The 12,547-nt window shown below is 42.0% G+C and overlaps 1 long non-coding RNA gene across 13 annotated transcripts in view; it reads left to right on the top strand.

Moving 5' to 3' along the window:
• The window catches only part of LOC147340324 (uncharacterized), a 76,866-nt gene that overhangs the window by 41,889 nt on the left and 22,430 nt on the right, over nucleotides 1-12,547 (top strand). For all 13 annotated transcript variants that reach the window (XR_015159310.1, XR_015159316.1, XR_015159317.1 and 10 more), the window contains one exon: nucleotides 10,411-10,521. This is a non-coding gene — a long non-coding RNA (uncharacterized LOC147340324). The remainder of the gene's footprint in view (nucleotides 1-10,410; nucleotides 10,522-12,547) is intronic.

The following is a 12,547-nucleotide window of genomic DNA, read 5'->3' as shown; positions in this document are numbered from 1 at the left end:
CCAAGGAATCTTCCCAACCCAGGAATCAAACCTGGGTCTCCTGCATTGCAGGCAGATTCTTTACTGACTGAGCTACGAGGGAAGTAGCTATCAATCAAATTAGCCCTGGACTAAAGGCTCTTCAGATCCTGCCTAAAAAAACTTAAAAGCAAGCCTCAAAAGGATCAAACTGATTAACTGTATCCTAGAACAAAGCCCAATCCCACCCCCCAATTTTTTAAGTACCAAATAAAAAAAGCTCTCACATTTTACTCATTATAAAATTTACAATGTCTGGCAGCCAGTAAAACAGAGAAGCAAGAAAGTACAACCCATAATAAAGGGGAAAAGAATCCATAGAAAATGACCCAAATGATAGAACCAGTAGACAAAGAACATTAAAACAGCTATTACAAATATAATCCATATGTTCAAGAAGGCAGAGGAGAGCATAAGCAGGGCTGAAATAGAGCACCCAAGGAAGACCCTACCCCACCCCCTGCCCCCCTCAAACTCAGAGCTGAGATCCAGTCCCTATTGGAGAGTATATGGTTGTGGTTCTCTGAGTGGTGGGACTTGCTAGAAATCTGCTTTCTGGAACTTGGCAGAAATCTACCCTCTAGGGTGCCAAAGAAGGCAGTTCATGGGGAAAGTGTGTCATTCGAGGCACTCTGCTACAAAACTACCTGAGGGAGGGTGCGGGGTGGGAGGCGGTGCGGGGAGTTGCTGGCCACTGGGCACTGCTGGTTGTCAAGTGTGTTTGTTGCAAGAACTGGAGATGCTGTGTGAGTGCTTCACAAGCGGAGGCAAACTGCTACAGGACTGGCTGATGTGGGATTCCAGGGAGGAGCAGCTGGCCTCTGTGCTGGCGGTCACCACGCACGGCAGGAGCCAGGCACTGGAGGATGTGTGGGTGCTTCACGCCCCTAGTGCTGGAGAAAGATGTGTGTGTTGCAGGATCCTGTGGAGTGGACACCCCAGGGCCAGTAAGCAAAAACCACTTTCTTCCTTGTAGTGTCTCTCTAGCTCTACTGGCCAAAATTCAGGGCTGGCTGGCAAAGGAAAAAATATTTAAATGGACCAGATCCATTTGTGCAGAGCAGGCAAGTATAGAGAGTGGATTTGAAGCCAAGAGGAAAAAATCAGTATGTGGCACAGTCCACCCCTTTGACTACTCAGCTTCTGTGTGCACCCTTTTGAATCCTTGAATTCTTGCACAGCAAAACAGTTTTATTTCTACCTAACAAGATATAGCTGTCTTGTAAGAGAGGAAGTTATGACTGTCTCCCCCAAATGAGGAGACACACAGTCCCAAAGCCATTGTATCCATTGCTGGCTGTTAACTATTCCTCAAATTTAATGATAGTCCCATTGATACTCCATTATCTAAAGACTAAATTAGAAAATTAACTTCTAACAACTATTTGTACATAAAATAAAAATCAGGAGAAAGAAAAAGAAAATGGCTGGTGCATACAAATAAACAAATATAACAAGCAAAAAGAAAATAGGCAAAGCTACAGTAGTACTCATTTCTGTATTTGATCATGAGGCTGAAGTCACCGTCAATGACTTCCTTCTTCCACTACCCATTCTGTATTTCCCCTGCCTTCTTCCAGAACCTCAGATGCTGTTTCACCTGATGGAGTGGCTCAAACTTTCATTCCTGAGTCTTCAATCATCCTGCCAGTTTTTGGTTGCTGTAATTCTCTATTATTTTTTACTATTGGGCATATAAGTACTAAGAGGCACCCCAGATAATCCTCTGGGCTGCAGACATAGTCCTCATTGCCTTTGTTGTATAGCACCAACCTGATTTCCCCTTGGTAATGAAGATCAACCATTCCAGCCAGTGAATTAACTCTATGTCTCCCCGCTACACTTTTTTTTTTTTTTTTTTGCCTATAGTTTCATTGGCATAGAGCCTAAAATGTCTCACTTTGCCATGCAGTGGACCCATTGATGTACCCCCTGGTAGGGGCATCTTCCACTGGCAGAGAAGACTCATTAGAATTTAGAGCATCCCCAGGTGCAATAGAGTCTTCCCATAAGTACCCATTCCATCTTAGAGGATCATATTCCTTCCTCATCAATGCCCTTAGTTTCATAGTAGACACTCTGTGAAGCTAGGAGTTCAATTTGCATTGTAATTCAGCCAATCACAGGATGAGATTCTGTGTCTGATTTTTCAGCAGGAAATGACTGATGTCCAAGCTCAAAGATAGTCAATCAGGCAGTGAGGAATTAATTGTCCATCACTCAGCTTTTTTGTTCTATTCTAGATTTCAGTTGATCAGATGAGGCCCAATCACATTGGGCTTTACTCAGTTTACCAATTCATAAGTTAATCTCACCCAGAAACACTCTCAAAGGCATACCCAGACTAATATTTAACCAAATATCTGGGCACTCCATGGCTCTGTCAAGTTGACACATAAAAATCAGAGGGACTTAGATATCCAAACGATCAGAGCTCAAAGTTGTCAAGATGGGAAACAAAAATTCTGCAAGTGAGTTATTAGGTGTAATAATTAGAGGGACCACTCCTGGCTAGTGGGGAGACAGCACCGTATAATGGTCTCTGATTCAGAGTATATACTGCATGCTATGAAACAGAATCCCATCCTTTTAAGGTGTTGTTTCCCACCTAGCATCATAACTGAGTCTTCAAAACCATTTCATCTCTCAATTAGGCCAGCTGCTTCTAGATGATATGGTAAGACCAGTTAATTTCATAGGCATGAACATTTTGCTACATATTCTTTGCTGTGAGATGAGTTTCTGGATCAGATGCAAGGCTGTACAGAAGAGTCCACAGATGGTGGTGCTGGCACAAACCTTATGGGTGGGGAAGGGAAAACTATATCCAGACCATGAGTCTATTCCTGTGAAGATGAATCTCTGTCCCCCTCCATGATGAAAGAAGTCCAAGATAATTAACCTGCCACCAGGTGGCTGGCTGGTCCCCACACAGAATAGCATCATACTGGGGACTTTTGAGTCTCCAGTCTCTCCTTTGCCATCTCCATTGATGGCAGATTAGTCACTCTGCAGTAGCATTAACCACACCACCCTCAGTAATGCAAAGACTATACTGTTGAGCCTGGGCAGTTCTATCACTGCCACTTCATTCATGGGCTTCTATGGACTGAATTGTGTTCCTCAAAATTCATGTTGAGGACTTCCCTGGTGGTCCAGTGGTTAAAAATCAGCCTGCCAATGTAGGAGAGACGTAAGAGACCAGGGTTTGATCCTTGAGTTGGGAAGATCCCCTAGAAGAGGGCATGGGAATCCACTCTCATATTCTTGTCTGGAAAATCTCAAGAATAGAGGAGCCTGGTGGGCTACAGTCCATAGGGTCAAAAAAAGTTGGACATGACTGAAGCTACTTAGCATGCACCCACAGGGCCATTAATCTGTGCATTCCCCCAGGGATGAGTTATCACTTCTGGTTTACTAACTTTGAAGGGAGTGGAGATTCACTTCCATTTAGCCCTTCTTACAGTAGTGCTCTCATTATTATCAACAAGTTGATGTGGGGATTATGCCAGTTTCTAAGTATGTATATCCCAGGGATAAGCTCCAAAGTCTCATCTAAATATCATCTAACTCAGATATGGATGAGACTCAAGGTACAATTCATCTTGAGGAAAATTGCTCTCCAGCTATGAACCCAACAAGTTATGTGCTTCCAAAATGTGGTGTTAGAACAGGCAGAGGATAGGCATTCCCATTCCAAAATGGAGAAATAGGAGAGAAGAAAAGAGTGACAAGGGCCTGAGCAAGTCCAAACTCCAAGGGGCCAATTCCATTAGACCTTAAGGCTTGAGAATAATGCTCTTTGGCCAGATGCTCTAATCTCCAGGCCCACTGGGGTGGAGGTCCATCTTCTAGATACAGTGGGGTGAAGCACAATGGTGTGGCTTTGCTGGGTTGGGCCCTCAATGCTTTGGGCAGCCAGCTCCCAGGCCATTCTCCACCAGGGCCCCATGGCTCTTGCCTCTGGAGTCCTGAGCCTGCAGCTCTGCCATGAGGCCCAATTCTTTGAAATCTAGGTGGAGGTATCATATCTCCTTCGTTCTTGTGGATATAGCCCATACTACCGCAGGCTGCTAGAGCTGCACCTGGGGGAGACCAATGCCGAGTGAGGTAGCAGAACCCACCACCATATGAGGTAGTGCCCATCAATGTGCTAGTGGCTCCTCCTTTGAAATTACTCTGCCCCCGGGGCCTTTGTGCTCTGGGCCTGTGATCAGAGGGGCAGTCCTGATGATCTCTGGATTGCCTTCAGGGTTATTTTTCCCCTACAGTCATTCCTGGCCCACAGAAGAGAGCAACCACAGAGCTTTCCAAGGGTGCAGGTACACATCTCACTAAAGGGTTTCTCAGTGTCTTGGTAAAGTTAGTGTATTCTGAGTCTTGTCATGGAACATAGTTAGGGATTGCATGCAAGTCTTACATGATAAATCCTGTCCAACATTCCTATTGCCCTAAGCCTTTGGATCCCCTCCTCCATATCATGCCCAGGACACCTCTAACATCTCAGCCTCATTAACGGTAAGCCACAATTGAGTCTCAGTTTCAGTCAACCAACCAAGAAAGCACTTAGAGCATGTGCTGACACATTAAATCCAGAGTCTCTAGTAAGCGTACCCATATCAATGAATTCTGCCTAATCTAGAGTTATGTTTTGCCCTCCTTCATCTAACACCCATAGAATCCTCTTCTGCACATATTCCCCAGGTTTCTGCCATTATATATTAGCAAACTCTTGCAATTATTTTGGTGTATAAGTGATTTCCAACTTGGTCATAGTGTGCACTTGTTCCCCATGCTTAGATTTGACCTCAGTTGTGGGTCTGTCAGTAGGGGGTGGTTGTGGTGGGTCTTGAGAATGAGCATCTCTTTTCCAGGCACCTGGACCAGTTGAGTTTATCACAGCATTTTCAAAGAGAGAAAGGTTAGTTTCGGACACTGAAAGGCAAGCTACTTCCATTAGTAAGGAAGGCTCAGAATGACTTGGTAGTTCAAGACTGTGAGTTTCATCTGGGGCCAAACAGATGTTCCCATTCCAAGTTTCAGGATTCCATTCTTTACCAGTCAATACCATAACTTTCACATGAGAAACTTGTCAAGATTGTGAATTCAACTGACATTGTAATTCAGCAATTTATGCAATTAAACATGTGTTAGATGTTTAACAATATTAACCCTGTTGCTAGGCATCAGGAAAGTTCTCTGGTTCTTAGGTTGTGACTTGAACTGAGAAATGAATGGACCCAAGCTTGTTATTTTTCTCTTTGTAAGTGCTCAAGTGCATTCAAAATAATCTCTCCCCCATCACGATATTCATAGTCATGGTCACGACTATAATAGTCAAGTGCAGCAGCCATTTTGGCTTCCAGGACATGTGCTTCATTTGGCACTTCATCACAATCAACCATAGGTTGATTAATTGTGATGCCTCTGTTACTAGCACCCATCTCTCACTGGCAAGGAGTTCATCACCGTGAGTAAGGCTAGAGGAATGAAGAAACCAATCACAAAGTCCCATCTCTGCAAATCTATTTCCTGGCACCACTCCTGGTAACAATTCTGTATCGCCTGAGCTCTATCTGGAGAGAGGGATAACACAGGAATTTGAATAGGGAAAGTTAATATAAGGAATTACCTATAATAGGAGATTGGAATAATGAGGGATTGGCTAGTAAGATGTGAGGAGGACTCTAAAGAATATAGAAATGGCAGATATAAGAAGTAGTCACAGGGGAATTCCCTACTGGTCCAGTGGTTAGGACTCAGTGCTTTCATTGCCAAGGGCCAGGTTCAATCACGGGTCAGGGAACTAAGACCCCCAAAGCCTCACACCTCTGCAAAAGAAGTAGTCACTATCCCTAGGTTGACAAATGCCCCCGAGGCTGAGATCCAGATCTTGTTGGAGAGGCGTGATGGTAGTTTTGCTTCAGGGTGAAGTCATTGTGATGCCATACTAGTGGAACTTGCCAGAAATCTCCCTGTTGGGAGGCGGAAGAAAGCTGTTCACTGAGTGCTGCTGGCCTCTCTGCACCACAGGAACCAGGCTCTGGGGAAGCTGTGAGTGTGGCAAGATCCAGAAGCATTCTGCTTGCTTGCAAACTGCCTGAGGGTGAGCTCTGGAAGGAGGGGAAAGCTGCTGGTCACTGGGTACTACTGGTCACTATGCACTGTAGAAATCAGGCCCTGGAAGAGTTGTGAGTGTTGCAGGAGTCTGATGCTAGAAAAACCCATGCAGAAAGAGCCTGTCAATCGAGCATGCAGGAATCAGGAAGGAAACCTCTTTTCCTCTTGCAATATCTCTCCAGCACCCTCTACTGAGAAAGCTTCAGTGCCAGCTGGCAAAGGGAAAATAGTTAAAATTGTTTCTTTACCACAGAACAGGCAGAAAGGGTGAATTTGAAGTTGAGTGGCAATAAGTTGATAACCAGCACACCATGGGTCAAAGACAAAATCCTAAGAAAAATTAAAAAGTTGAATGAAATTAAAATGAAAATATATCCAAATGTATGGAATGTAGCAAAAGCAGTGCTTAGAGAGAAAATTATAGCATTAAATGCTTATACTAGAAAAGAAGTCTAAAACCAATGACCTCAGCTTCTTAAGAAATTATGATAAAAAGAGTAAATCAAACCTAAAGTAAGCAGAAAGTGAAAGTGAAAGTCACGCAGTCATGTCCGCCTGCCAGACTCTTCTGTCCATGGAATTCTCCAGGCCAGAATACTGGAGTGGGTCCCTTTTCCCTTCTCCAGGAGATCTTCCCAACCCAGGAATCAACCCGGATCTCCCGCCATTGAAGGTGGATTCTTTACCAGCTGAGCCACAAGGGAAGCCCAAAGTAAGCAGAAGAAAGAAAATAATAAAGAGCAGAAATCACTGAAGTAGAAAACAGAAAACAATAGAGAAAAGAAGAGAAACCAATAGCTGGCTCTTTGGGAAGATCATTAAAACTGATAAACTTCTAGCCAGATTGATGAAGGAAAAAGGAAAGACGATCCAAATGACTCATAATAGGAATGACTTTTTTTGGCTATACCACATGACATTCAGGAACTTTACTTCACTGAGCAGGGATTCAAACCATGCCTCATGCAGTAGAAGTGTAGAGTCTTAACCATTGGACCACCAGGGGAGTCCAGATCCTACAGAAATTAAGATAATGATAAAGAGATGCTACTTATTTTTATTTTTTAACTTTATTAAAAGTATAGATGATTTACAGTGTGTTAATTTCTTCTGCATGGCAAAATGACTCAGTTTAACATATATATATACACATATATTTATATTTATATGGCTTCCCTGACGGCTCAGTGGTAAAGAATCTGCCTGCAATGCAGGGGACATGGGTTCAATCCCTGGGTTGGGAAGATCCCTTGGAGGAGGAAATGGCAAACTACTCTAGTATTCTTGCCTGGGAAATCCCATGGACAGTGGAGCCTGGCGGGCTGCAGTCCACGGGATTGCAAAGAGTCAGACACAACTTACCGACTAAACCACCACTATATATATATATATATACCATTATGGTTTGTCACAGAATATTGAACATAGTTCCCCTGTGCTGTACAGAATTACCTTGTTATTTGTGTGTGTGTGCTAAGTCGGTTCAGTCGTGTCCAACTCTTATGACCCTATGGACTGATCCTGCCAAGCTTCTCTGTCCATGGGATTCTCCAGGCAAGAATACTGGAGTGGGTTGCCCTCCTCCAGGGGATCTTCCCAACCCAGGGATCAAACCCACATCTCCTGCAGCTCCTGCATTGCAGGTGGATTCCTTACCGCTGAGCCACCAGGGAAGCCCTACCTTGTTGTTTATCCATCCTATATATAATAGTTTGCCTCTGCTAATCCCAAACTCCCATTCCTTCTCTCCCCCACCCACCTTCCCCTTGGGAGCCACAAATCTGTTCTCTATATCTGTGAGTCTGTCTTTGCTTCATAGGTACATTGATCTGTATTGTATTTTAGATTCCACATATAAGTGATATCATATAGTATTTGTCTTTCTCTTTCTCACTTCACTTAGTATGGTAATCTCTAGGTCCATCCATGTTGCTGTAAATGCATGATTTCATTCTTTTGAGGGCTGAGTAATGTTCCACTGTGTGTATGTGTGTGTATGTTGTTGTTGCCCACTTGCTAAGTCGTTTCTGACTCTTTGCGACCCCATGGATTGTAGCATGCCAGTCTCCTCTGCCTCTACTATCTCCCAGAATTTGCTTGAATTCATGTCCATTGAGTTGATGATGCTATCCAACCATCTCATTCTCTGCTGCCCCCTTCTCCTTTTGCCTTCAGTCTTTCCCAGCATCAGGGTCTTTTCTGATAAATTGGCTCTTTGCATCAGATGGCCAAAGTATTGGAGCTTCAACTTCAGCATCAATCCTTCCAATGAATATTCAGGACTGATTTCCTTTAGGATTGACTGGTTTGATCTTCTTGCAGTCCAGTTCAGTGCAGTTCAGTTCAGTCGCTCAGTCGTGTCCGACTCTTTGCGACCCCATGAATTGCAGCACGCCAGGCCTCCCTGTCCATCACCAACTCCTGGAGTTCAAGGGACTCTCAAGAGTCTTCTCCAACACCACAGTTCAAAAGCATCAATTCTTCAGTGCTCAGCCTTCTTTATGGTCTAACTCTCACATCCATACATGACTACTGGAAAAACCATGGCTTTGACTAGACAGACCTTTGTTGGCAAAGTGATGTCTCTGCCTCTTAATACGCTGTCTAGGTTTGTCATAGCTTTTCTTCCAAGGAGCAAGCGTCTTTTATTTTAATTTCGTGGCTGAAGCCACCATCGGCAGTGATTTTGGAGCCCAAGAAAATAAAGTCTCTCACTGTTTCCACTTTTTCCACGTCTATTTGCCATGAAGTGATGGGACTGGATACCATGATCTTAGTTTTTTAAATGTTGAGTTTTCAGCCATCTTTTTCACTCTCCTCTTTCACTTTCATTAAGAGGCTCTTTAGTTTCTCTTCAATTTCTGCCATTAGAGTTGTATCATCTGCATATCTGAGGTTATTGATATTTCTCCTGGCAGTCTTGATTCCAGCTTGTGCTTCATCCAGCCTGACATTTCATATGATGTATTCGGCATATAAATTAAATAAGCAGGGTGACAATATACAGCCTTGACATACTCCTTTCCCAATTTTGAACCAGGTCGTTGTTTCATATCTGGTTCTAATTGTTGCTTTTTGACCTGCATACAGGTTTCTCAGAAGGCAGGTAAGGTGGTATGGTATTCCCATCTCTTGAAGAATTTTCCACAGTTTGTTGTGATCCACACAGTCAAAGGCTTTAACTTAGTCAATGAAGCAGAAGTAGATGTTTTTCTGGAATTCTCTTGTTTTTTTTTTAGTAACTAGATTCACATTTAATTAAATAACTGAGAGAAAGTATATGTACATCAGGAGCTGGGAATCTTGGAAGCTGTATTAGAATTCTGCCTACTACAAGGAGGGCATACTTCCTGAAATATTCTATGAGTTCAATATTTACCCTGAATGAAAAAAAGTGAAAGTGTTAGGCAGTCTGTTGTGTCTGAGTCTTTGTGACCCCTTGGACTGTAGCACACCAGGCTCTTCTGTTCATTGGAGTTCCCAGGCAAGAATACTGGAGTGGGTTGCCATGCCCTCCTCCAGGGGATCTTCCTGACCTGGGGATCAAACCCAGATCTCCCTCATTGCAGGCAGATTCTTTACCATCTGAACCACCAGAGAAGTCCAATATTACTCTAATCTTATATCAAAACCAGACAAAGAAATCCCTGGAAGTTATTTTATGGATATCAAACAAACTGATTCTAAAATGTAAAATGGAGAGGCAAAAGATCTAGTATAGCCCAGTCAATATTGATAGAGAAGAACAGATTTGGAGTACTGATGTTACCTGATTTTAAGACTTACTATAAAACTTAGTATTTAAGACAGTGTGGTATTGGCCAAAGAATAGACAAATAGATCAGTGGAACAGAGGGGAGAGCCCAGAAATAGACCCACATATATGTGGTCAACTGATCTTTGACAAAGGAGCAAAGGTAATAACAATGAGACAAAGACAGTCTTTTCAACAGGCTGTTGACACCTGTTAGGATGGCTATTTTCAAAAACAATAACAAGGACAACAAAAGTGTTGGTGAGAGTAGGGAGAAATTATAACCTTTGCACACTGTTGGTGGGGATGCAAAATAGTATAACTACTATGGAAAAACAGTATGGCAGGTTCTCAAAAATTAAAAATAGAACTATCATAGGATCCAAGAATCCCACTTTTGGTTATTTATCCAAAAGAATTGAAAACAGTGTCTCAAAGAGATATGAACACTCCTGTGTTGATTGCAGCACTATTCACAATAACCAAGATGTCTAAACAACCTAAATGTCCATTGACAGGTGAATGGATGAAGAAAACATGGTGTATACATATAGTGGAATACTGTTCAGCCTTTAAAAATATGAAAATTGCAATATGCAACAACAGGGATGAACTCTGAGGACATTATGGTAAGTGAAATATGCCAGTCACAGTAGGAAAAATACTGCATGAATCTACTCATATGAGGTATCTTAAGTAGTCAAATTCATAGAGTCAAAGAATGGAATGGTGGTTGTCAAGGGCTGGGGTGAGAGGAAAATGGGGAGTTACTATTCAATGGGTGTTAAGTCTCAGTCAAGCAAGATGAATAATCTTTAGAGAGATACTGTGCAACATTGTATCTATATAGTTAGCAATAATAATTTGTACACTTAAGAATTTGTTAACAGAGTAGATCTTAAGTTAAAGAGTTCTTATCACAATAAAATAAATGGTACTGAAACAACTGGACATCCACATGCCAAGAAAAGCAGTCTAGACACAGAACTTACACCCTTCACAAAAATTAACTCAGACCCACATGTAAAATGCAAAACTATAGAACTCCTAGTGTTGCAGAAACCAGTAATCGAGAAACCAAGCATCACACTTGGAGAGTTGGAGATCTTAGGTTTATTACGCCGGCAGGCCCAGAGGAGTTAACACTCCAAGCTCTGAGCCCGGAACAAAGGGGTTACAGAGTTTTTATAGACAGACTATAGTGGGCAACACTAGCTGGTAATAAGCCGGTTTAAACTAAGGGGTTTTGCGCAAGCACGGGAACAGCAGTCAAGATGGAGAGGCGGATGCCTGACCTTTACACGGACAGGCATGATTAAGCAGGTTTGCAGGGGCTGGGCAGATCCAAAAAGCAGAACAAGGGTGAATAAGCTCCAGTTCCTAGTATTGTAAGTCCCCACTTTCTGAGACTACATGACCTTTGATCCAGACTTTTCAAGGAGCAAGCTGAGTTACAGAGGCAGAAGGAGCAGGAGGTTATGTAAAAATTTAACTTTTCCTCTTCACTAGAAAATACTATAGGAGAAAAATCTAGACAACCTTGGGTTTGGCAATGACTTTTTAACTACAACACCAAATACATGATCAATGTAAGAAAGAATTGATAAGCTGAACTTCTTTGAGATTAAAAAGTTCTGCTCTGTGAAAGACAGTGAGGAGAATGAGAAGATCAGTCACAAACTGGGAGAAAATATTTGAAAAAGAGCTATTTGGTAAAGGAATATTATCCAAAATATACAAAGAATTTATGTCTGTATACAAAGACAACTTATGTCCATACAAAAACCTGCATGTGGATGTCTATAACTGCCTTATTCATAATTACCAAAACTTGGAAGCAACCAATATGTCCTTCAGTGGGTGAAGGGATCTATAAACTCTGGTACATCCAGACAATGAAATACTATTAAGTGCTAAATAGAAATGAGCTATCAAGCCATGAAAAAACAGGGAGGAACCTTAAATGTATATACTAAGTTAAAGAAGCTGATCTGAATAGGTATGATTCCAAATACATGACATTCTGGAAAAGGCAAAACTCTGGAGACAATAAAAAGATAGTGGTTGCCAGGGACTAGGGGGAAGGGGTGAGGGATAAATAGGCAGAGCACAGAGAATTTTTAGAGAAGCAAAAATACTTTGTATGATACTGTAATGGATGCATATTACGGAGTGTACAATACCAAGAGCAAACTCTAATGTAATCTGTGAACTGAGTGATTATGATGTGCTAATGTAGGTTCATCAGTGGTGCAGGATGTTGTTAATGGGGGAGGCTATGCATGTGTGGGGGCAGGGGGTATACGGAAAATCTCTGTACTTTTCTCTCAGTTTTGCTATGAATTTAAAATTGCTCTAAAAATAAAGTCTATTAAAAAAGAAAACTACAGATCAAATATCCGTCATAAACACAGATACACGAATGAGTAAAAAGATGCTTTCTCTCTCTCTTTATCTATATCTGTATCTGTGTATATACACATACACACACACACACAATAAAATACTACTCAACCTTAAAAAAGAATGAAATCTTGCCATTTGCAACAGGATGAATGAGGGCATTATGCTAAGTGAAATAAGTCAGATGGAGAAAGATATTTGTATGATTTCACTCATATGTGGAATATTTTAAAAAACAAACAAGCAAAACAA

This window comes from Bos grunniens, chromosome X (assembly GCF_055505025.1).
Source record: "Bos grunniens cultivar Pamir isolate PY7600 chromosome X, Bosgru_T2T1.0, whole genome shotgun sequence".
Classification (NCBI taxonomy): Eukaryota; Metazoa; Chordata; class Mammalia; order Artiodactyla; family Bovidae; genus Bos; species Bos grunniens.
This window is presented reverse-complemented; position numbering and strand designations above follow the sequence as displayed.